Source organism: Cervus elaphus, chromosome 30 (assembly GCF_910594005.1).
Source record: "Cervus elaphus chromosome 30, mCerEla1.1, whole genome shotgun sequence".
Lineage (NCBI taxonomy): Eukaryota > Metazoa > Chordata > Mammalia > Artiodactyla > Cervidae > Cervus > Cervus elaphus.
In genome coordinates this window covers 43,422,975-43,445,685 of record NC_057844.1, presented here as the reverse complement: position 1 = coordinate 43,445,685, position 22,711 = coordinate 43,422,975, and the positions used below count along the sequence as shown (strand labels likewise).

The 22,711-nt window shown below is 37.7% G+C and overlaps 1 long non-coding RNA gene across 1 annotated transcript; it reads right to left on the bottom strand.

The window, feature by feature from the left end:
* Positions 1 to 5,206: 5,206 nt before the first annotated feature.
* LOC122686973 lies at positions 5,207 to 22,063 on the bottom strand. The gene is made up of 3 exons (XR_006338970.1): positions 21,910 to 22,063; positions 19,870 to 19,872; positions 5,207 to 5,223 (listed from the first exon to the last, which is right to left on the bottom strand). It is a non-coding gene; the product is annotated as an uncharacterized LOC122686973 (long non-coding RNA).
* Between the last annotated feature and the right edge of the window lie 648 nt (positions 22,064 to 22,711).

The following is a 22,711-nucleotide window of genomic DNA, read 5'->3' as shown; positions in this document are numbered from 1 at the left end:
TTGTCATACATTGATATGAATCAGCCATAGATTTACATTTATTCCCCATCCCGATCCCCCCTCCCATCTCCCTCTCCACCCGATTCCTCTGGGTCTTCCCAGTGCACCAGGCCGGAGCACTTGTCTCATGCATCCCACCTGGGCTGGTGATCTGTTGATAGTAGGTCTCTGTTTTTTAATATGCTGTCTAAGTTGGTCATAACTTTTCTTCCAAGGAGTTAGCATCTCTCAGTTTCATGGCTACAGTCACCATCTGCAGTGTTTTTGGAGCCCCCCCCCCCCCCAAAATAAAGTCTGTCTCTCTTTCCATTGTATCACCATCTATTTGCCATGAAGTGATGAGGCCAGATGCTATGATCTTAGTTTTCTGAATGTTAAGCCAACTTTTTCACTCTCCTCTTTCACTTTCACCAAGAGGTTCTTTAGTTCTTCTTCACTTTCTGCCATAAGTGTGGTGTCACCTGCATATTTGACATTATTGAATAGACTTAGTGTCCAATAAACTAGTGAGCACAACCATGTGAAAGCAGTCATGGGACACTCATCGTGAATATATTAAATCAGGTCCTGCTGCTTCCCCCTTATAAAATGAATACTCAAAACTGTTGGTAGAAAAGAAATGTGCTTTTATCAGATTGTTGGCAATCTGCGGAGACATTGCATATTCAGAGTTCTCGCAAAACTACCCCCAAAGACTCTGCCTGGACATGGACATTTTTTTAAGGGAATCAGGGAAGTAATTCAATTAATCATTGAGATAGGGTGTCAGAGTCATCACCATTGCCCTTTGTCTGTAGGCTTGTGTGCAGACTTGTCAACTCTTTGTAATATTTATTTGTTGTTGTTCAAACAAAGTGATTAAATCATGTCCAACTCATTGTAGCACCATGGACTGCAGTACATCAGGCTTCTCTATCCTTCACTATATCCTGGAGTTTGCCCAAACTCATGTCCATTGAGTCAGTGAAGCCATTCAGTCATCTCAAAATCTGTTCTCCCCTTCTCCTGCCCTCATTCTTCCCCAGCATCAGTGTCTTTTCCAGTGAACTGACTCTTCACATTAGGTGATCAAAGTACTGGAGCTTTAGTTTCCACATCAGTCCTTCCAATGAATATTGAGGTTTGATTTCCTTTAAGATTGACAAGTTTGGTCTCCTTGCTGTTCAAGGGACTCTCAAGAGTCTTCTCCAGCACTGCAATTCAAAAGCATCAATTCTTTGGTGCTCAGCCTTCATTGTCCAACTCCCACATTGTAGATGATTGTAGAAAAAAAATTGCTTTGACTATACGGACTTTTGTCTTTAGATGCTAGCTTGTTCATATAGTTTGTTTGTGAGATTACTGAAGGGGAAGCTAGGAAAGTGATCTGGTCATCAGTTAATTACTTATTCTTCCTTTCTACATCTTCAATCTATGAGAAAAAAAAATGCCATGCAAAGTGTTGTATGATCAAAAGTTTTGAAAGGTGCACAACTTTCAATGATAGAGATGAGTAGAACATGGATGCCTGGTTGAAGGTTAGTGACAAGACATATGAGTGCCTTTTCAGAGAGTTCTTTCCTGTAAAGAACATTTCCTGTCAGAGGCTGCTTACAAACACTGCAATGAAGAGTGATACTTGGAGCCATCCAGCTCTTCTCCAAATCCAGATTCTGGATTGTGAAGTCAAACATTTGAAAGATGTAATTAACTTTGAGAGGCTTGCAATCCATAAAGAATGTCTATCATATGGAGGAAAGATTACAATATTCTAAAGTATAGTCCATAGTTAAAGAGTTCTGTGAGATGTTACTGGTGATATGAAGGGGGGGGGTATATTTCAGGAACAAATAACATTAGGAAACTGTGAGGTAAACAGAAATAAATAGGTTGACCTAATTCAGAATTTCTTAGATCTCTGAATATGATAATATACATTGTGAACTACTGAAAACTGGGAAATTGGGATATACTATGCAGTTAATTTGTTCTGTCTCTAATTCCTATTTGAGGACGTGGGACATGTCCCTCACACCTACCTGGAGATAGCATCAGGTTCCATCGGTAGAGGGCTCAATCCCAAAGACCACCCTCCACTTCAGATGTCAATCACAAGTCCAGGTTGTCTGCACATCTAACCTACTAGCTATAGATTGGAGGTCCCAAAGACCCCCTCCATCTCAGGATGCCAATCACTAGTCCAAGTCATTACCTGCACTATGGATGGATGGCTGTGCATCAAATGTGCCCATTGTAAGGGGAGATAATTCAGCAACAGCCAGATGGAAGAGATGAATAAGGCAATTATGTATAAAATATCATTCATGGGAAACTTTCATGCTCCTTGAGAATGCCACTCTCCCAAATCTCTACTTACGCACCAACATAGAAGCCCTTAAACCCTTTGTTTTGGGGATTTTATGGAGGCTTCATTACACAACAGCAATTGATTAAATTATTGGAAGAGAAATGGGCTTGCAGTCTTATGGCACAAAAAGCCAAATTCTGACAGTGAGCATTCAAAGTAAAGTAAGGATTTGTTTCAGGGCACTAAGCAAAGTAGTGGAGGAAAGACAGCTTGAGATCTCCTCCAACTTGGTCTTTGAGTTGGGGATATTTTTAAAGGTGAAGAACAAAGAAGATAAATTAATCACTGTGATGTGATTTTTTTCTTAGGTGAATTTAGGTTGAAGTGGATTATTTAGAGAGACACACATTCCATGGGCCAAATGCAGTCCATCTCAGAACATAGCTGCTTATGGTATTTCTTAATCATAGCTTTTGAAGTCAGGATGTGTAAACTTTAAAAGTCTCTTTTCTGGTGCCCTATGACCTTGGGGTCTGTTAGCTTATCTTTCTCTGGAGAAACCACCTGAGTCTGTGCATTAATGATATCATCAACACCAGCAATTTTAGTACATTAATGATGTTACAAACTACAGCAATTTTAGTCATCTGACTCTGGTGCATTAGTGTGTTCAGTTAGTACAGGGGACAAGAAATGGAAAAGCTTTGAATAGTGTTGATCATAAACTTAGCAGAGAAATTCAGTTTTATGGGTACTCAGTTTCACTAGCAGTCATTCTTCACCATCAGCCCCAATTTTGTAGATGGAGTGAAGGCATATCCTGCTCTATCAGGACATTTGATATTGTGACATAAAAGTTCAAAACAGTTTCTTGATTAAGTGCAATCCCTGCTTCCAGCCTTGGCCATTGCAGCCCTGATCATATGACCACTGTATGGAGTGGGGGTGGGGAAGGTGATGTGTGGAAGAAAGGGCACTGCCATCCTCTCCTCTCCCTCGTCCTCACATCTTCCAGGAAAACAGAGAAATCTATCCAGTGTGGACATCCCTTAATCCTACCCATGTTCATGGTGAATGTGAGAACATTCATGAAGGCACATAACCAGCCCTTCATGGTCTTATCTATCCACTTTAGACAACAATTTTTTAATTGTTCATTCTAATTTTCTATTAAAACTATTACTGCAAGGAGGTTGTTACTCTCTCCATTGTTGGAAATTAGGGGCTGTAAAATATGTTCCTTGATTTGAAGAAGTAAGTTAGTCATTCAAATTGGTATAATATCTTCTCTTCTAGTTCTTCTATCATGCTGTAAGCATTTGTCCAGAGTCAAAATCTATCCTTGTCAAGATCCAATGATGAACTTATTTACAAAACATAATTAGATTCATGGACATGGAAAACACATTTATGGTTATCAAAGGAGAAAAAATAAATTAAAAGCTCAGGATTAACAGATATACACTACTATATATAAAATAAATAATCATCAAGGTTCTACTGTATAGCAGAGGGAAATGTATTGAATATCTTGTAATAACCTATAAGGGCAAATAATCTGAAAAATAATATGTGTGTGTCTGTGTGTGTGCACAACTGAGTCACTTTGCTATACATTTAAAATTAACATAACATAATACATCTACTATACTTCAATTTTTAAAAAGAGAAAAGACCCATTTGAAGCCCCCAAGAATACAGATTTACATGTCTTTTGTTTTAAAGTATAGACAGCTTTTACAGAGAACTAGCCATTGAAACTAAGTGGGTAAAGATTGCTTGAAAACTCTTTGGTTTTTCTTTCTGAAAAATACTGGACTCACTCTTTAGAAGAGTCATTAAAATACTTTTCAAAACTTATCTCCAAACCTGACATCCCCTACTTTCCTAGAACTATATCCATCACTCCTCTTGACACCCTTAGTGTTTCCAACTTGGCAAGATTCTTTTCCTTATGTATGAAGTTTGTTTCCATAGTTTCCTTTTCTCCATTCACGTGTTTTAGTCAACTTGAATTGCTTTGTTTCCTTTGCTTTTCTTGTATGTTCATTATATACTGTTGTTCAGTCACTAACTCGTGTCTGACTCTGTGAAACCATGGGCTAAAGCATGTCAGGCTCCCCTATCTTCACTATCTCTCAAAGTTTGCTCAGGCTTCTGTCCATTGAGTTGATGATGCCATCCAGCCATCTCAACATCTGCCACCCTCTTCTCATTCTGCTCTCAATCTTTTCCAGCATCAGAATCTTTTCCAATGAGTTGACTCTTTACATCAGGTAGCCAAAGTATTGAAGCTTCAGCATCAGTCCTTTCAATGAATATCCAGGGTTGATTTTCTTTAGGATTGACTGCTTTGATCTCCTTGCTGCCTAGCAGACTCTCCAGAGACTTCTCCAGCAACACAAATTGAAAGGATCAATTATTCAACACTCAGACATTTTTATGGTCCAACTCTCATATCTGTACATGACTACTGGAAAACCATACCTTTGAATATATGGACCTCTGTTAGCAAAATGCCGTCTCTATTTTTTATATGCTGTTTAGATTTGTCATACCTTATCTTGCAAGGAGCAAGCGTTTTTTAATTTCATGGTTGCAGTCATCATCTGCAGTGATTTTGGAGCCTGAGAAAATAAAATCTATCACTGTTCCCATTTTCCCCCATCTATTTGCCATGAAGTGATGAGACCACTTGCCATGATCTTAGTCTTTTGAATGTTGAGTTTTAAGCCAGCTTTTTCACTCTCCTCTTTCACCTTCATCAAGAGGATTTTTAGTTCCTCTTTGCTTTCTGCTATTAGGGTGGAATCATTTGTGTATCTGAGGTTGTTGATATTTCTCCTGGAAATCTTGATTTTAGCTTGTGGTTCATCCAACCTCAATTTTGCGTGATGTATACAAGCAGGGTGACAATATACAGACTTGATGTACTCCTTTCCCAATTTGGAACCAATCTGTTGTTCCATGCCTGGTTCTAACTGTTGCTTTTTGGCCTGCATACAGGTTTCTCAGGAAGCAGGTATGGTGGTCAGGTATTCCTATCTCCAAGAATTTTCCACAATTTTGTTGTGATCCACACAGTCAAAGGCTTTACTGTAGTCAATGAAGCAGAAATAGATGGTTTTTCTGGAATTCTCTTTCTTTTTCTATGACCCAGTGGAGGCTAGCAATTTGTTCTTTGCTTCTTCTGCCTTTTCTAAATCAAGCTTATTCATCTGGAAGCTCTTTGTTCATGTACTGCTGAAGTCTAACTTGAAGGATTTTGAGCATTACCTTTCTAGTGTGTGAAATGAAGGCTAAATATATTTATGATGTTTTCCCATTCAACCCATCTTGAATAAATGCTATTAATTTCCTACTTTATTGTTATAGTCTAGTACATTTTTGATAGCTTATGGTGGTCGGTGTCAGGTTTGTGGCCTCTGAAGGAGAAGATTTCACTCCACTCCAGTACCAAAGACACAGTCTCAGTCACTTAGAGCTTTGTGCAACAGAGATTTTATTAAAGAATAGAGAAAGCTTCTGATATAGACATCAGAAGGAGATAGAAATAGTACCCACCTCACTAGTTTAAATAGGGCATTATATAATTTTCAACTGGCTGCTAGAAAAGATGAAAATAATACCTCAGTTTGTAAATGTTCCACCAAACCCTTTCCCAAGGCATACATGCTGAGATAACTTTAGTACAAGATTAACCAGAAGGAAAGTGTTCCAGGCAACAAGTCTCTGGGCGAGATATTCTGTTGCTGAGAAACAGGTTCCTAGGCAAGATTTGTTACAATTATAGTCATTAACATAGAGCCTAAGAAAAGCATATTCATAAGTAAGATGTGTGTAATCATTAGCTCCTGACTTAATGAAAGGCCAGATCTCAAGTGAGATACATTGTTGCAATATCTGTACAGGGTGTAAAAAAAACATGTCTTACCCTGACTAAGGGAAAAAAAAAAGTATAAAGGAATGTTTACCTCCACAAGGGGCCTTGGGCTGCCTGTCAACCTGCCTAAGATTTAACTCTCTCATTTTCCTATCACTATTCAGTATTCTGAGGTATAAAAAGGTATATATTCTGAAGTATAAAAACCACACAATTTAGTTGTCTTCATTAACTATATTGATTATATGATTCTTCAAATTCCTATTTGACTTTTCTTTTATATACAATTTATTATGAATCTAACTTAACTTGAAACAAAATAATGCTTTGCAACTAAAGTGTGATTTCAAAGATATAGATTATCCTCTCAATTATATTTGCAGTGTTGGAAGACCATTTATTTGGAGCAGTTATGAGCAGCCAGGCTTTATAGTGATTAAGAGGCCAGGATCTGAAGCAGGTGTTTTTATCTTGGTTTTTGTGACCATGAGAAAATAATTTCAACATTTTGTGTTTTCATTTCCTGAGCTGTTAAATTGCCACATTTATAGTACCTGACATAGAGTTGTAATGAGGTATAAATATATATAAAAAGGTTAGAATGATTTGTGACACTTGTTAATGTCTAAGCATATTTTGCCTATTTATACTATTACTTGTGATTATAATGGTAAGACCAGAAAACAAGGGATCAGTGTTGGTCACAGTATGTACTGGATAAGAGGAGACAAAAGCACAAGCAGATGCACACCAATGAGTTTTATGCCACAATTTCCATGGTGGCTCAGTGATAAAAAAAAAAAAAAAAAAAAACAAACAAAATCTGCCTGCAATGCAGGAGCTGCAGGAGATGTGGGTTGAATCCTTGGGTCAGAAAGATCCCCTGGAGGATGGCATGGAAACCCACTTTAGTATTCTTGCCCGAAGAATCCCATAGACAGAAGAGCCTGCCAGGCTATAGCCCATAGGCTCTCAAAGAGTCAAACACAACTGAAGTGACTTGGCATGCATGTGCACGCAGAAGAAGGTACTAGGAGACTGAGAACGTTATGAGAGAAGCACTGGAGAAGATGAGCCATCGGGCATGAGTTATAGAATTCTACTAAAAGCTAGCAAAAATAAAATAAAGAAGTAGTATGAGAAATTTAAAATTGAAATCATACCAAGCATCATTTCTAATCATAATGCTATGAGACTACAAACCAATGATAACAAAAAAAGAAACTGCAAAAAATAAACACTTGGAGGTTAAATTATATGCTACTAAACAACCAATAGATCACTGAATAAATCAAAGGTGAAATAAAAAAGACACCTTGTGGACAAGTAAAAATGAAAATGAAATGATCAAAACTGAGGCACAGCAAAACAACAACAACAACAACAACAAGGGGGGTTAATAGCAACACAAGCCTTCTTTAAAAAATGAGAAAAGCTTAAAACAATCAAAATTTATCCCTCAATTAACTAGAGGAGGAAAAATAAACACAATCCAAAGCTATTAGAAGAAAAGTAACCATAAGTATTAGCAAAAATAATGAAAAAAGGGACTTAAAGTCAATAGAAAATATCAATACAATAAGAGCTGCACCTTTAAAAGAGCAAATAAAACTGATAAGCTTTTAGCAATCCTCATCAAGAAAAAAAAAAAAGAGAGGGCCCAAATAATATCAGAAATGAAAGAGGACAAGTTACAACACATACTACAGCACCACAAAGCATCATAAAAAATTATTGCAAACAATTATATGCCAGTAAAATAGACCACTTAAGAAATACACTGATGTGTACGTTCTCCCAAAAATGAATCAGGAAGAAATGTAAAATTGTGTAGGCCAATTACTGAAAGTGAAATTCAATTGGTAATAAAAGAACTCCCAACAAACAAAGGCTCAGAATCAGACAGCTTCACAGGTGAATTCTACCAAACATTTGAAAAATTAACACCTATCTTTCTCAAACTGCTTCAAAAAATTGCAGAATGTATTATGATTCCAAAATCATCCTATAAGGTCAGCATAATCTGATATCAAATCAGACATATTCAACAATACATTAAAAAGTTTATACAGAATGATTAAGTGGGATTATTTCAGGGAGGCAAAAATATTTCAGTATTCAAAAGTCAGTCAATGTAATATACTACATAATAAATTTAGGATAAAAAACATATGATCAACTCAAAAGATGTAGAAAAATGGCTTTAGCAAAATTCAACATCCATTTATGGTAAAATATCTCAACAAAGTGGATTTAGAGAGAATATACCTCAACATAATAAAGAACATATATAGTCAACATTACACTCAGTGATGAAAAGCTGAAAGCATTTCCTCTGAGATTAGGAACATGACAAGGATGCCACCTACACTACTTTTATTTAACACAGTACCGGAAACCCTCACCAAGACAATCAGTCAAGAAACAGGAGTAAAAATAATCCAAATTGTAAAAGAAGTAAAACTGTCACTGTTTCAGATTAAATGAAACTAATTTACAGAGAAATTTACAGATAAACTAATTACAGAGAAAATCTGAAGATGTCACCAAAAATACCGTTAAAGCTAAGAAATAAATTCAGTAAAGTTCCTGGATATAAAATTAGCAAAGAGAAATCTATTGCATTTCTACATACTAACAACAAACAATGATAAAGAGTAAATAAAGACAAATCCCATTTGCAATTGCTTCAAAAGAATAAAATACTCAGCAATAAACCTAAGGACATAAAATACCTGTACTCAGAAAATTATAAGACATTGATAAAAGTAATTGAAGGCAACGAAAACAAATGATAAGACATACCCTATTCATGGATTGAAAGAATGAATATTGTTAAAATGACTGTGTTTACCTAAATAATCTTTAGAGTCAACACAATTCCTGTCTAAATAACAATAACGTTTTTTTTTTTTCACAGAACTATAGCAGATGATATTTTGAGATTTAGAGTATTACAGGGAAATCAAAAAGATCTTAATGACTTTCCCACTTGACTCCATTACTTGGAAACTTCTTTATCCTTTTCCCTTTGCATCATAGAAAAGGAAATAAAGTCAGACATTTCCCCACACCACCTCTTAAACATGGAATGAAGGAGAGACTGGGCCCAGCACCCCATAAGATTCACCCTTCCCCCACACCTTCTTTCTTTCAAAGTGGCAAGTTTAGAAAAAAAAATTACATTGTTTTTCTCAAGGCACAAGACCAAGGCCCCTTTGAAGACAAGAAGGAAGGGGAGGGGCAGATGAGGAAGGACTTCTTAGGCACAGAAGCCCTCCTCTCAGGGAGAGAAGCTGCCCTGAGAGTCTGTTGGGAGAGGTGGAGATAGGTTATGTTGCAGTGATTGGAGAAGAACCCTGAAATCTTTTCCTAAACCTGATATGCATTTACAGTTATAAGAAAAGAGAGAAAGTTTGAGGTAATATTAGTCCTTCGAAGGCGGGATATAGAAGTCAAATAGCACTTCTATTGTGGTCACATTTTTCTAACTCCTAGCTCCTAAAAATTTAAGACAAGAAAATGATAAAAAGGAAGTGGGTGGTGAAGGGATGAAGGCATTGTTTGAAGATCCAAAACCCGCAGCTCACTCCAAAAGAAGATGAAGCAGCAGAGAGGATGTGAATGGGTACCACCATGAAAAGGGCCTTGAAAAAGACTTATGAGAAGCAGTCACTCATACTCTGCCTCTCCATCACTCCCCACATTTTCACCTAGCTAGGCATGGGTTCTTTCAAACCCATTTCCTCCAATGTGCTTTGGGCCACTCATCCTCCTCCTGCCAGCTGGTCAGCCTCCCCCATAGTCTTCAGCTTGGAGCTGTCCTGGACATCACTTCTCAGTGAAACTGCATACAAAGGCTTCCCTGGTGGCTCACTGAAGAAGAGTCTTCATGCCAATGTAAGAGATATGGATTTGATCCATGATCTGAGTAGATCCCACATGTGGTGGGAGCAACTAAGCCTGTGCACCAAAACCATTGAGCCTGTGCTCTAGAGCCTGGAAGCCACAACCATTGAGCACATGCACCACAACTACTGAAGCCTGAGAGCCCTAGAGCCTTTGTTCCACAATAAGAGAAGCCACTGCAATGAGAAGACTGTATACGACAGCCAGAGAGTAGCCTCCACTCACAACAACTAGAGAAAAGTCCATGCAGCAAGAAAGAACTAGCACAATCAAAAATAAATATATTAAACAAAATCCATCCATGATGAAGTAGGCCTTCTCAAAACTGAAGATAATGTCCAACTTCAAGTATTTGTCCAAGAGCTCTACTTACTGGTCAATCAGTTCCAGAGTTGAAGACATGTACAAGCTCCTTTGTCCTTGTCTTTTGAAGTAAAAGGCTGACTTCAGAGTTAATAACGGTGATATGTGAAGATGTAGAAACAAAGAATACCTGTTGGACTGGGGCTGTTGTTCAGTCATGTCCAACTATTTGTGACCTCGTGAACTGCAGCACACCAGGCTTCCCTATCCTTCACCACCTTCTGAAGTTTGCACAAACTTCTCCTGGAGTTTGCTGAAACTCATGTCCATTGAGTCAATGATGCCATCCAACCATGTCATCCTCTGTTGCCCCCTTCTCCTCCTGTTCTCAATATTTCCCAGCATCAGAGTTTTTCCAGTGATTTGGTTCTTTCCATCAGGTAGCCAAAATATTGCAGCTTCAGCATCAGTTTTCCAATGAATATTCTAGGTTGATTTCCTCTAGGATTGACTGGCTTTATCTCCTTTCTGTCCAGTGGACTCTCAAGAGTCTTCTTCAACACCACAATTTGAAAGCATCAATTCTTCAGTGAGTGTTCAGCCTTCTTTATGGTCCAACTCTCACATCCATACATGACTACTGGAAAAACCTTAGCTTTGACTAGACGAACATGTTGGTAAAGTGATGTCTCTGCTTTTTAATATGTTGTCTAGGTTGTCATAGCTTTTCTTCCAAGGAGGAAGAGTCTTAATTTTGTGGCTGCAGTCACCATCTGCAGTGATTCTGGAGCCCAAGAAAATAAAGTCTGTCAGTGTTTCCATTGTTTCACCATCTATTTGCCATGAAGTGATGGGACAAGTTGCCATGATTTTAGTTTTTTGAATGCTGAATTTTAAGCCAGCTTTTTAATTCTCCTCTTTCACCTTCATTAAGAGGCTCTTTATTTTGGGCTGGGGAACTAGTATCAGCTTAGACTATAAATCTGTCACATAGCAGTTCCCTGAGAGATATAGATAAAAGCCTGACACACATTCCTAAGTTGTTTTTACAGGAAGCAGACTCCCAACAGATGAAAACTGCTAACCTCAAGAACATAGACCCTAGCTAGACTGGTTGGAACTAGTAGGTTCCAACTGACTCTGCATCACTTCAGCTAATTAGAAGAATGTTCATGAGCTAGTTGTGCCCTGCTACTTGAACCATTTTATGAGTTTTCACTATATTGTTCAGGATGGGACACACAGCCTTGAGAGCATTAGCCCACAGTGGCCCCGTTTCCTGGCAAGCGGTTGAACTATTCTTTCCTGCTTAACCAAACCTCTGTGTCTTAGGTTCAATTTGGTGTCAGTGTATTGAAGCCAAGTTTCAGCAACACATGACGAGTTCATTGTCTGGACCCTCATTGACCCAGAAGAAATAGGGACTGGAGTGTTTCTTATAGATGACCTTAAGGTTTCTCCACTTCTGGAAGATGTAAATTCTAATCTTGCAAGCCAGAATGACCTGCATGCTCCTGAACCATCTTCTTTTGCTGCTTGACTGATGTGGCCAGATACCACTTTTTATTGCCATATTATCCTCAGCCTGTCCATAAGATTCTCCAGGCAAGAATACTGGAGTGGCTTGCATGCCCACTTCAAGAGGATCTTCCTGACCCAGGGATTTAATCCACATCTCTTAAGTCTCCTTTATTGGCAGTCAAGTTCTTTACCACTAATGCCACTGGGAAGCCAGAACATCAACTTAAATCACATTGTTTCACAGCTTCTAGCTCTGTGTATCCCTCTTTGGACCACAGGTGCCATCTCCACCTCCTTTATTAACCTTTACTTATCTTCATTTCTCCCTCTCACTGAAGCCCAGCCTGCCCTGGAAACTTGAGACTCAAAATCATGAAAGGTCATAAAGGTATCTCATTATGAGCACCTTAGGGTCCAACAGTCTTTTGACAAGTCTATCTGCTCCCCTGCTGCCTTTACCTGGAACCCACAAAAATTACTTGGGGCTTTCCTATTTAGTAATCAGCAGTTACTGCAAAGTTGACATTTCTGTTTTGTCCATGAGCTGGACTTTGGAGAATTTGGAACATAATTTTTGTTATACAGTAAAGTATATATAGGGAAAATTCAAAGTAGCCTCAGTGATATACGTGGACATATTATGAATTAGCAAATATATCTTTTAACCAGTTTTCCAAAACATTTTTAGAACTGACTTAAAATAATGGTAATTTAATTTTTTTTTAAACTGAGAAATAATGGTAATTTAATTTAAATTGCTTTTGAAACCAATACAAAGTCATTCTTTGCTAATGACTGTTTGATTCTATATTTTAAAGTTATCTTTGTATACAATTATAGCAGGTGGATTCTATAAAGTCTGTATAATACATAATTGAACAATTTATGCTGTCAAGTATCTATTCTTCCAGTTAATCAAGGTTTTAAATCGTGAAAAACTAACATTTCAATGGTAAAACAAACTCTTGTGTTATTGTTAGAAGAGTGGAAGCTATGTAAAAATGTAAAGTTCATCATATGACATTTGGCACTAGATTGTTTGGGTTGAAATACTTTCCCCATGACTTACCTCACGTGGAACTTTGGGAAAGCATTTCATTTCTTTGTACTTCAGTTTCTTCATCCACAAAAATGTACTTTCATCATTCATTATCTTGTTGTAGGTATTAAATAATTTAGAGATATTACACTAAAGTAGTAAACGTTATTTGACATATAGTTTGCATTCAATAAGCATTATTATTTATCTATTCCTTTCCCACAGAGAGATTTGGGGAGGGGTTAGGCCAGATAGTTCATGAATTGATTTGCTTTTTTTTTTTTTTTCCTGTTGTCAAAAATAATGCTATAGTACCAATGAGGTACTGAAGGTGACTTCTACTGGGAGAACTGATAGTGAAATTTCCAGGAATTTTGAGAGTTTGTTGATATTATGTTGATAGCTTAAGACTGGCTACAATGGAAGTAATTAATGAATCAGTCCCAAAAGGCAATTGCTAAACATTTGCTAGAATGATTCTGGGGTTAAGTTTGTTAACCAAGTCAATTGATGTCTCTTGCACTGATCTGCTGGGCAAACATAAAGGATCCACTCATTTAAAAAAGAAGAATTTGAAAATTTGGCAGTTTCCTGCAGTTTATAGGAACAATTTTATATACTATTGAATGTTTGTTTAACACGACCCAGAAATTTTGCTTCAAGTTTAGAGAGATAAAGAGAAATGAAGGCAGCTGTGCACAGAAAGAATTGATCAAGAGTCCCCTAGCAATATTATTCATTATGGCCATAAAAAGAGTTCTCTCAACAGGTGAGTATATTAAAAATGGTTTTATACTCATACCAACAAATACTACACAATAATAAAAAGAAATGAATCACTGATGAATAAAACATGGAGAAAAAATCTCACAGAATGAAGCTAATTGAAAGAAACTAGATAAAAAAAAGTGTGGAGCATATGACCTTATTTATATAAAGATTAAAACTGAAAAAAAAGATAAGACTTGGAAAGAGTGATCTATAATGAGAGAAATTAGAACTGTCGCTGCCTTTGGTAGGTTGTAGTGGTGGTGGTAGTGACTAATGGGAAGGAGGGTGATAGAAATGTTTGCAGTGATAGAAATATTCTATATCTTAAAATGGGTGTTGGCTTCATGGATATACACACTCATCATATGCTACCAAATGTACACTTAACATTTGTGCATCTTAATATGTATAAATTATATCTCAAAAAAGAAAAATAAAGCAAAATATTTCAGTGGAAATGCTGATTAATGTAGAAATTAGTGAAGATCAAATTAGATAATTAAAAAATAAGTTTTAGGGGAATTTACATATATAAAAAAGGAAAAGAGTAATGAGTGTACAGTTCATCTAATCTTTTCAAGGTGCTATAATTTTTTGAGTGTGTAATCTTGGATAATTTTTTTTTCTAAAATTTATTTTTATTGGAGGATAACTGCTTTACAATATTGTGTAAGTTTATAAAAACTCTGCTTTCTAATATTCTAAACTTGGTTTAAATAAAATATTAACCTCATAAGATAGCTGGTTGGTTTAAAAGAAATAATCCATCCAAAGAATTTAAGATGCCTCATTTTTGGTAAATGCATAATAAGTTATTTTACAGCTATTTTTATTATTAAGAAATACACATAAAATGGAAAGAGAAAAAACTCATTAATTGCTAACTCCATCTCATAAAAATGACAGAGAGAATGGATCAGGTAAAATGAAGAACTAAGTATATTTCCCCCTACATGAACACTTGGAATATTCTTTGAAACAATTCAGGAGATGACAAATGAAAAAGAGAAAACAAACCTAATCAATCTTGCTGCACGTTAATTTTTGATTGAAAGGAGCAAGTATTATCCAAAAAAATGGGAGAGAGAAGAGTAGTTTGGTGGCTTTGAAATGGATGGGAGACAGACTGTCATCTTACTTTTAACCAGCAATAATGTATATTCTAGAAAACAATGAATTAGTGTCTTCTTATGCACATGGAAAATAGTTTTAAATTTAGACTTCAATATGGCAATAGAATAAAAATTTTCAGACATACAAGTACTCAGAAATTAATTTTGACATACTTTCCTTTTCTGGGGGGAAAAAAAAAAAGCTTTACCATTATATATTTAGCATTAGTAGTAAACAATGAAGATGAAGGAGGGGTGTTAATTTATTTTGCTGTTTACTTCTCTATACTTCTTTTCTTTTTTTCTCTATACTTCTAAAACAACTTTTTTACTATGATTATATATTACTTTTATAATTTCAAATAGATATTTTAAAAGATTCAATGAAGACATCATATATTATTAAATATCTTCTCTTTTCATCTGATTTCCTAAATAAAGTATGTAATATTATTATTCCTTGTGCCATGAGAAATATGAATCATTATTACTGCTGCCACTGTATTTTAGATTCATATTTCTACAGAAGTAAAATTAACATATTAATAAATTGCATTGTACTTAGTCAGTCAGTTTTACATGTATTGAGCATTTTATACAACCCTGTAGCTATCATATTCAGCAAGGTATAGAAAATTTTTATCATGCTCCAAAATTACTTTTTGTCTCCTCTATCCTACCCATTCACACTTTATTCCTTGCAGCTACTCATCTTATTTCTATCACCAAAGTCTATCTGTTACTTGAGTTCCATAAAGCTCACACATTTGACCCTTGAACATACTGGGGGAGGAAGGGGTGGCAAAATCCCAGGAGGTGGAAAATCTGCATATAACTTTAGGGTCAGCCCTGCATATCCACCATCCCCTCTTCTGCTTCTGTGAGTTCAACCAGCTGTGGATACTGTAGTTCAGGAGTGCATGTTGGTTGGGAACAAAAATCCATGTACAAGTGGACCTATGCAGTTTAAACCCATGCTGTTCAAAGGTCTACTGTAAACAATATTTATTCTTTTGTGCCTGACTTCTTAGACTGTTTTTTTAGTAAAAAAAAAAAAAAAAATTGTCAACGTTGAGTACCAGTAGTGTTTTCTTTTTTAATGGCCAGAAAGTAAATCATTCTTTGAGAATATCACAAGTCATTATCCAATTTGTCAATTTCTCTGTTAATGAGCATTAGTGTTGTTTCATGTTTTTGACTATTATGAATAGCTCAGTTCAATTCAGTTCAGTTGCTCAGTCATGTCCGACTCTTTGTGACCCTATGAATCACAGCACGCGAAGCCTCCCTGTCCATCACCAGCTCCTGGAGTTTACTCAAAATCATGTCCATCGAATCAGTGATGTCATCCAGCCATCTCATCCTCTGTCCTCCCCTTCTCCTTCTGCCTTCAATCCCTCCCAGTATCAGGGTCTTTTCCAATGAGTCAACTTTTCGCATGAGGTGGCCAAAGTACTGGAGTTTCAGCTTCAGGATCAGTCCTTCCAATGAATACCCAAGACTGATCTCCTCCAGGATGGACTGGTTGGATCTCCTTACAGTCCAAGGGACTCTCAAGAGTCTTCTCCAACATCAAAAGCATCAATTTTTCAGCGCTCAGCTTTCTTCACAGTTCAAATCTCACATCCATACATGGCCACTGGAAAAACCATAGCCTTGACTAGACGGACCTTTGTTGGCAAAATAATGTCTCTGCTTTTTAATATGTTATCTAGGTTGGTCATAACTTTCCTTCCAAGGAGTAAGCGTCTTTTAATTTCATGACTGTGATCACCATCTGCAGTGACTTTGGAGCCCAAAAAAATAAAGTCTGACACTGTTTCCACTGTCTCCCCATCTATTTCCCATGAGGTGATGGTGCCAGAAGCCATGATCTTAGTTTTCTGAATGTTGAGTTTTAAGTCAACTTTTTCATGCTCCTCTTTCACTTTCATCAAGAGGCTTTTTAGTTCCTCTTCACTTTCTGCCATAAGAGTGGTATCATCTGCATATCTGAGGTTATTGATATTTCTCCCAGCATTCTAGATTCCAGCATGTGTTTCTTCCAGCCTAGCATTTCTCATGATGTACTCTGCATATAAGTTAAATAAGCAGGGTGACAATTTACAGCCTTGACATACTCCTTTTCCTATTTGGAACCAGTCTGTTGATCCATATCCAGTTCTAACTGTTGCTTCCTGACCTGCATACAGGTTTCTCAAGAGGCAGCTCAGGTGGTCTGGTATACCCATGTCTTTCAGAATTTTCCACAGTTTATTGTGATCCACACGGTCAAAGGCTTTGGCATAATCAATAAAGCAGAAATAGATGTTTTTCTGGAATTCTCTTGCTTTTTCGATGATCCAGCGAATGTTGGCAATTTGATCTCTGGTTCCTCTGCCTTTTCTAAAACCAGCTTGAACATCTGGAAGTTCACAGTCCACATATTGCTGAAGCCTGGCTTGGAGAATTTTGAGCATTACTTTACTAGCATGTGAGATGAACGCAATTGTGTGGGAGTTTGAGGATTCTTTGGCATCGCCTTTCTTTGGGATTGGAATGAAAACTGACCTTTTCCAGTCCCGTGGCCACTGCTGAGATTTCCAAATTTGCTGGCATATTGAGTGCAGCACTTTCACAACATCATCTTTCAGGATTTGAAATAACTCAACTGGAATTCCATCACCTCCACTAACTTTGTTCATGGTGATGCTTCCTAAGGCCCACTTGACTTCACTTTCCAGGATGTCTGGCTCTAGGTGAGTGATCACACCATCGTGATTATCTGGGTCGTGAAGGTCTTTTTTGTACAGTTTTTCCGTGTATTCTGGCCACCTCTTCTTAATATCTTCTGCTTCTGTTAGGCCCATACCATTTCTGTCCTTTATCGAACCCATCTTTGCATGAAATTTTCCCCTAGTATCTCTAATTTTCTTGAAGAGAACTCTAGTCTTTCCCATTCTGCTGTTTTCCTCTATTTATTTGAATTGATCACTGAGGAAGGCCTTCTTATCTCTCCTTGCTATTCGTTGGAACTCTGCATTCAAATGGGAATATCTTTCTTTTTCTCCTTTGCTTTTTGCTTCTCTTCTTTTCACAGCTATTTGTAAGGCCTCCTCAGACAACCATTTTGCCTTTTGCATTTCTTTTCCATGGGGATGGTCTTGATCCCTGTACAATATCACGAACCTCCATCCATAGTTCATCAGGCACTCTGTCTATCAGATATAGTCCCTTAAATCTATTTCTCACTTCCATTGTATAGTCATAAGGGATTTGATTTAGGTCATACCTGAATGGTCTAGTGGTTTTCCCTTCTTTCTTCAATTTCAGTCTTAATTTGGCAATAAGGAGTTCATGATCTGAGCCACAGTCAGCTCCCAGTCTTCTTTTTGCTGACTGTATAGAGCTTCTCCATCTCTGGCTGCAAAGAATATAATCAATCTGATTTTGGTGTTGACTATCCAGTGATGTCCATGTAGAGTCTTCTCTTGTGTTGTTGGAAGATGCTGTTTGCTATGACTAGTGTGTTCTCTTGGCAAAACTCTATTAGCCTTTGCCCTGCTTCATTCCGTACTCCAAGGCCAGGTTTTCCTATTACTCCAGGTGTTTCTTGACTTCCTACTTTTGCATTCCAGTCCCCTATATTGAAAAGGACATCTTTTTGGGGGGTTAGTTCTAAAAGGTCTTGTAAGTCTTCATAGACCCGTTCAACTTCAGCTTCTCCAGTGTTACTGGTTGGGGCATAGGCTTGGGTTACAGTGATATTGAATGGTTTGCCTTGGAAACGAACAGAGATCATTCTGTCGTTTTTGAGATTGCATTCCAGTACTGCATTTCAAACTCTTTCGTTGACCATGATGGCTACTCCATTTCTTCTGAGGGATTCCTGTCCACAGTAGTAGATATAAGGGTCATCTGGGTTAAATTCACCCATTCTTGTCCATTTTAGTTAGCTGATTCCTAGAATGTCAACATTCACTCTTGCCATCTCTTGTTTGACCACTTCCAGTTTATCTTGATTGATGGACAGAACATTCCAGGTTCCTATGCAATATAGCTCTTTACAGCATCGGACCTTGCTTTTATGATCAGTCACATCCACAACTGGGTGGTGTTTTTGCTTTGGCTCCATCCCTTCATTCTTTGTGGAGTTATTTCTCCACTGATCTCCAGTCGCATATTGGACACCTGGAGAGTTCATCTTTCAGTTTCCCATGATTTTGCCTTTTCATACTGTTCATGGGGTTCTCAACGCAAGAAAACTGAAGTGGTTTGCCATTCCCTTCTCCAATGGACCACATTCTGTCAGACCTCTCCACCATGACCCGACAGTCTTGGGTGGCCCCACATGGCATGGCTTAGTTTCACTGAGTTAGACATGACTGTGGTCCTGTGATCAGATTGGCTAGTTTTCTGTGATTGTGGTTGCAGGGTGTCTGCCCTCTGATGTCCTCTTTCAACACCTACCGTCTTACTTGGGTTTCTCTTACCTTGGACGTGGGGTATCTCTTCACGGCTGCTCCAGCAGAGTGCAGCTGCTGCTCCTTACCTTGGATGAGGGCTATCTCCTCATGGCCGCCCCTCCTGACCTTGAACGTGGAGTAGCTCCTCTTGGTCCTCCTGCACCCACGCAGCCGCCACTCCTTGGATGTGGGGTTGCTCCTCTTCGCCGCCGCCCCTGACCTCGGGCTTGGGGTAGCTCCTCTCGGCTGCTCCTGCGCCGTCGCAGCCTGGCGCTCTCGATGGTCTAAAACTCCTTTTAGTATTAGCATGGATGTGAGAGTTGGACCATAAAGAAAGATGAGCACTGAAGAATTGATGCTTTTAAACTGTGGTGTTAGACTCTTGAGAGTCCCTTGGAATGCAAGAAGACCAAACCTGTCAATCCTAAAGGAAATCAGTCCTGAATATTCATTGGAAGGACTGATACTGAAGCTGCAACTCCAATATTTTGTCCACCTGATGTAGAGAGCTGATTCATTGTAAAAGACCCTGATGTTGGGGAAAACTGAAAGCAGGAGGAGGAGGGGACTACTAGGATGAGATGGTTGGATGTCATCACTGACTCTATGAACATGAGTTTGAGCAAGCTCCGGGAGTTGGTGATGGACAGGAAGGCCTGGCGTGCTGCTATCCATGGGGCCGCAAAGAGTCAGAAACGACTGAGCGACTGAATTAGACTGAAAAATCCTTTTATCAGTGTTTATAAAAACATATATTTTCACTGCTTTTTGGGTAAATGTGTAAAAGTGGAAATTCAGGCTTAACAGATGTATATACACCTCTGGTTTATAAGATACATGTTTATGTACATATGAATATGTATATATGTATTTTATGAGCCATGTACAGACATAAATTATATTTTTATGCAATAATAATATGCTATTTTGTTATACCATTATAAATGCCAGTTCTCCAAAGTGTTTGTACCACTTACCACTCTCACCAGCAGTATGTAGTTCCAGTTGCTTCATAACTTCAACAGCACTTTTAGACTTTTTCAATCTATGCATTCTAGTGAGTGAAAAATTATAACTATTTGTGACTTCAATTAGCATTATCCTGATGGCCAAGGATGTTGAGCACTGTATGTGTTTTATCAGTCATTTTTATGTCTCATTTTGTGGTATTTCAGTTCAAGTTTATGCTCATATTTGTTGTATTTTTTATTTTGTATTAGTAAGAGTCTTTTATATTGTGGATGTATATTCAAAACATGGGTATTTTATCAAACAAAATAACGCAAAAGGTTTTTAGTTCCTTTTTGAGGCTTGTATCCTCCTTTTCTTAATGGGAATTTTTCATCAACTGAAACTTAATTTTAGAGAAGTTCAGTTTTTAATTTTTCCTAGATCAGTCCCTTTTGTGACCTCAATAAACTACTCAGCAATAATATGTTTTCCCTAAACCTCTTGGATTGAGGTGAAAATATTCAACCATCCTAATTATTTTTTGTACATTTTACCTTCTCATGAAAATAATGAAATAAATTGGAAAAATGAATGAAAACAACTTTCTGCTAGAAGTCACTAAGTAAGTGTGGTTTCTTCTAAAATTACAACACATCTTCACAGTGTTGTAATAGGCTACATTTTTGTGGAGGAATTTATATTTGAACTATTTCCTTAGAAAAGGAGAGAAAAAATATCATATTTTAAGTAAATTTTATACAAATCATTTTATATAAATCAGTAAGTTCAGTAATTCAGTAGTATCTGACGCTTTGCAATCCATAGACTATAACAAACCAGGCTTCCCTATCCATCACCAACTCCTGGAGCTTGCTCAAACACATGTTCATCAAATAAGTGATGTCATCCAACCATCTCCTCCTCTGTCATCCCCTTCTCCTGCCTTCAATCTTTGCCAGCATCAGGGTCTTTTTCAATGAGTCAGTTCTTCCCATCAGGTGGCCAAAGTATTGGAGTTTCAGCTTCAATATCAAACCTTCCATTGAATATTCAGGACTGATCTCCTTTAGGATTGACTGGTTGGTCTCCTTGCAGTCCAATGGACTCTCAGCAATCTTCACCAGCACCACAGTTCAAAAACATCAATTGTTTGGCATTCAGCTTTCTTAATGGCCTAAATCTTATATTCATACATGATTACTGACAAAACCGTAGCTTTGGCTAGAAAAACCTTTGTCAGCAAAGTAATGTCTCTGCTTTTTAACATGATGTCTAGGTTGGTCATTGCTTTTCTTCCAAAGAGCAAGTGTCTTTTGATTTCATGGCTGCAGTAACCATCCCCAGTGATTTTGAAACCCAAGAAAATAGTCTGTCACTGTTTCCATTGTTTACCCATCTATTTGCTGTGAAGTTATGGGACCGGATGCCATGATATTCTTATTCTGAATTTTGAGTTTTAAGCCAGCTTTTTCACTCCCTCCTCTTTCACTTTCAAGAGGTCTTTAGTTCCTCATTGTTTTCTGCCATAAGAGTGGTGTCAATTGCATATCTGAGGTTATTGATATTTCTCCTGGCAATTTTGGTTCCAGGTTGTGCTTCATCCAGTCCAATATTTTGCATGATGTACTCTACATAGAAATTAAATATACAGGATGACAATACACAGTCTTGACGTACTCCTTTCCCACTTTGGAGCCAGTTCATTATTCCATGTCCACTCCCAACTGTTGCTTCTTGACCGGCACACAGATATCTCAGGAGGTAGGTAAGGTGGTCTGGTATTCCAATTTCTTGAAGAATTTTCCACAGTTTGTTGTGATCCACATAGTCAAAGACTTTGGCATAGTCAATGGAGTAGAAGAAGATGCTTTTCTGGAACTCTCTTGCTTTATTGATGATCCAACAGATGTTGGTGATTTGATCTCTTGTGCCTCTGCCTTTTCTAATTCCAACTTGAGCATCTGAAAGTTCTTGGAATGGAATGAAAACTGACATTTTCCAGTCCTGTGGCCACTGCTGAGTTTTCTAAATTTGCTGGCAAATTGTATGCAACACTTTCACAGCAGCACCTTTCAGGATTTGAAATAGCTCAACTGGAATTCCATCACCTCCACTAGCTTTGTTTGTGGTGATACTTCTTAAGGCCCACTTGACTTCATATTCCAGGATGTCTGGCTCTAGGTGAGTGATCACACCATCATGGTTATCTGGGTCATGAAGATATTTTTTCATATTGTTCTGTGTATTCTTGCCACCTCTTCTTAATATCGTTTGCCTCTCTTAGGTCCATACCATTTCTGACCTTTATTGTGCCCATTTTTGCATGATATGTTCCCTTGGTATCTCGAATATTCTTGAAGAGACCTCTAGCCTTTCCCATTCTATTGTTTTCCTCTATTTCTTTGCATTAATCACTGAGGGATGCTTTCTTATCTCTCCTTGCTCTTCTTCAGAACTGTGCATTCAGGTGGGTATATCTTTCCTTTTCTT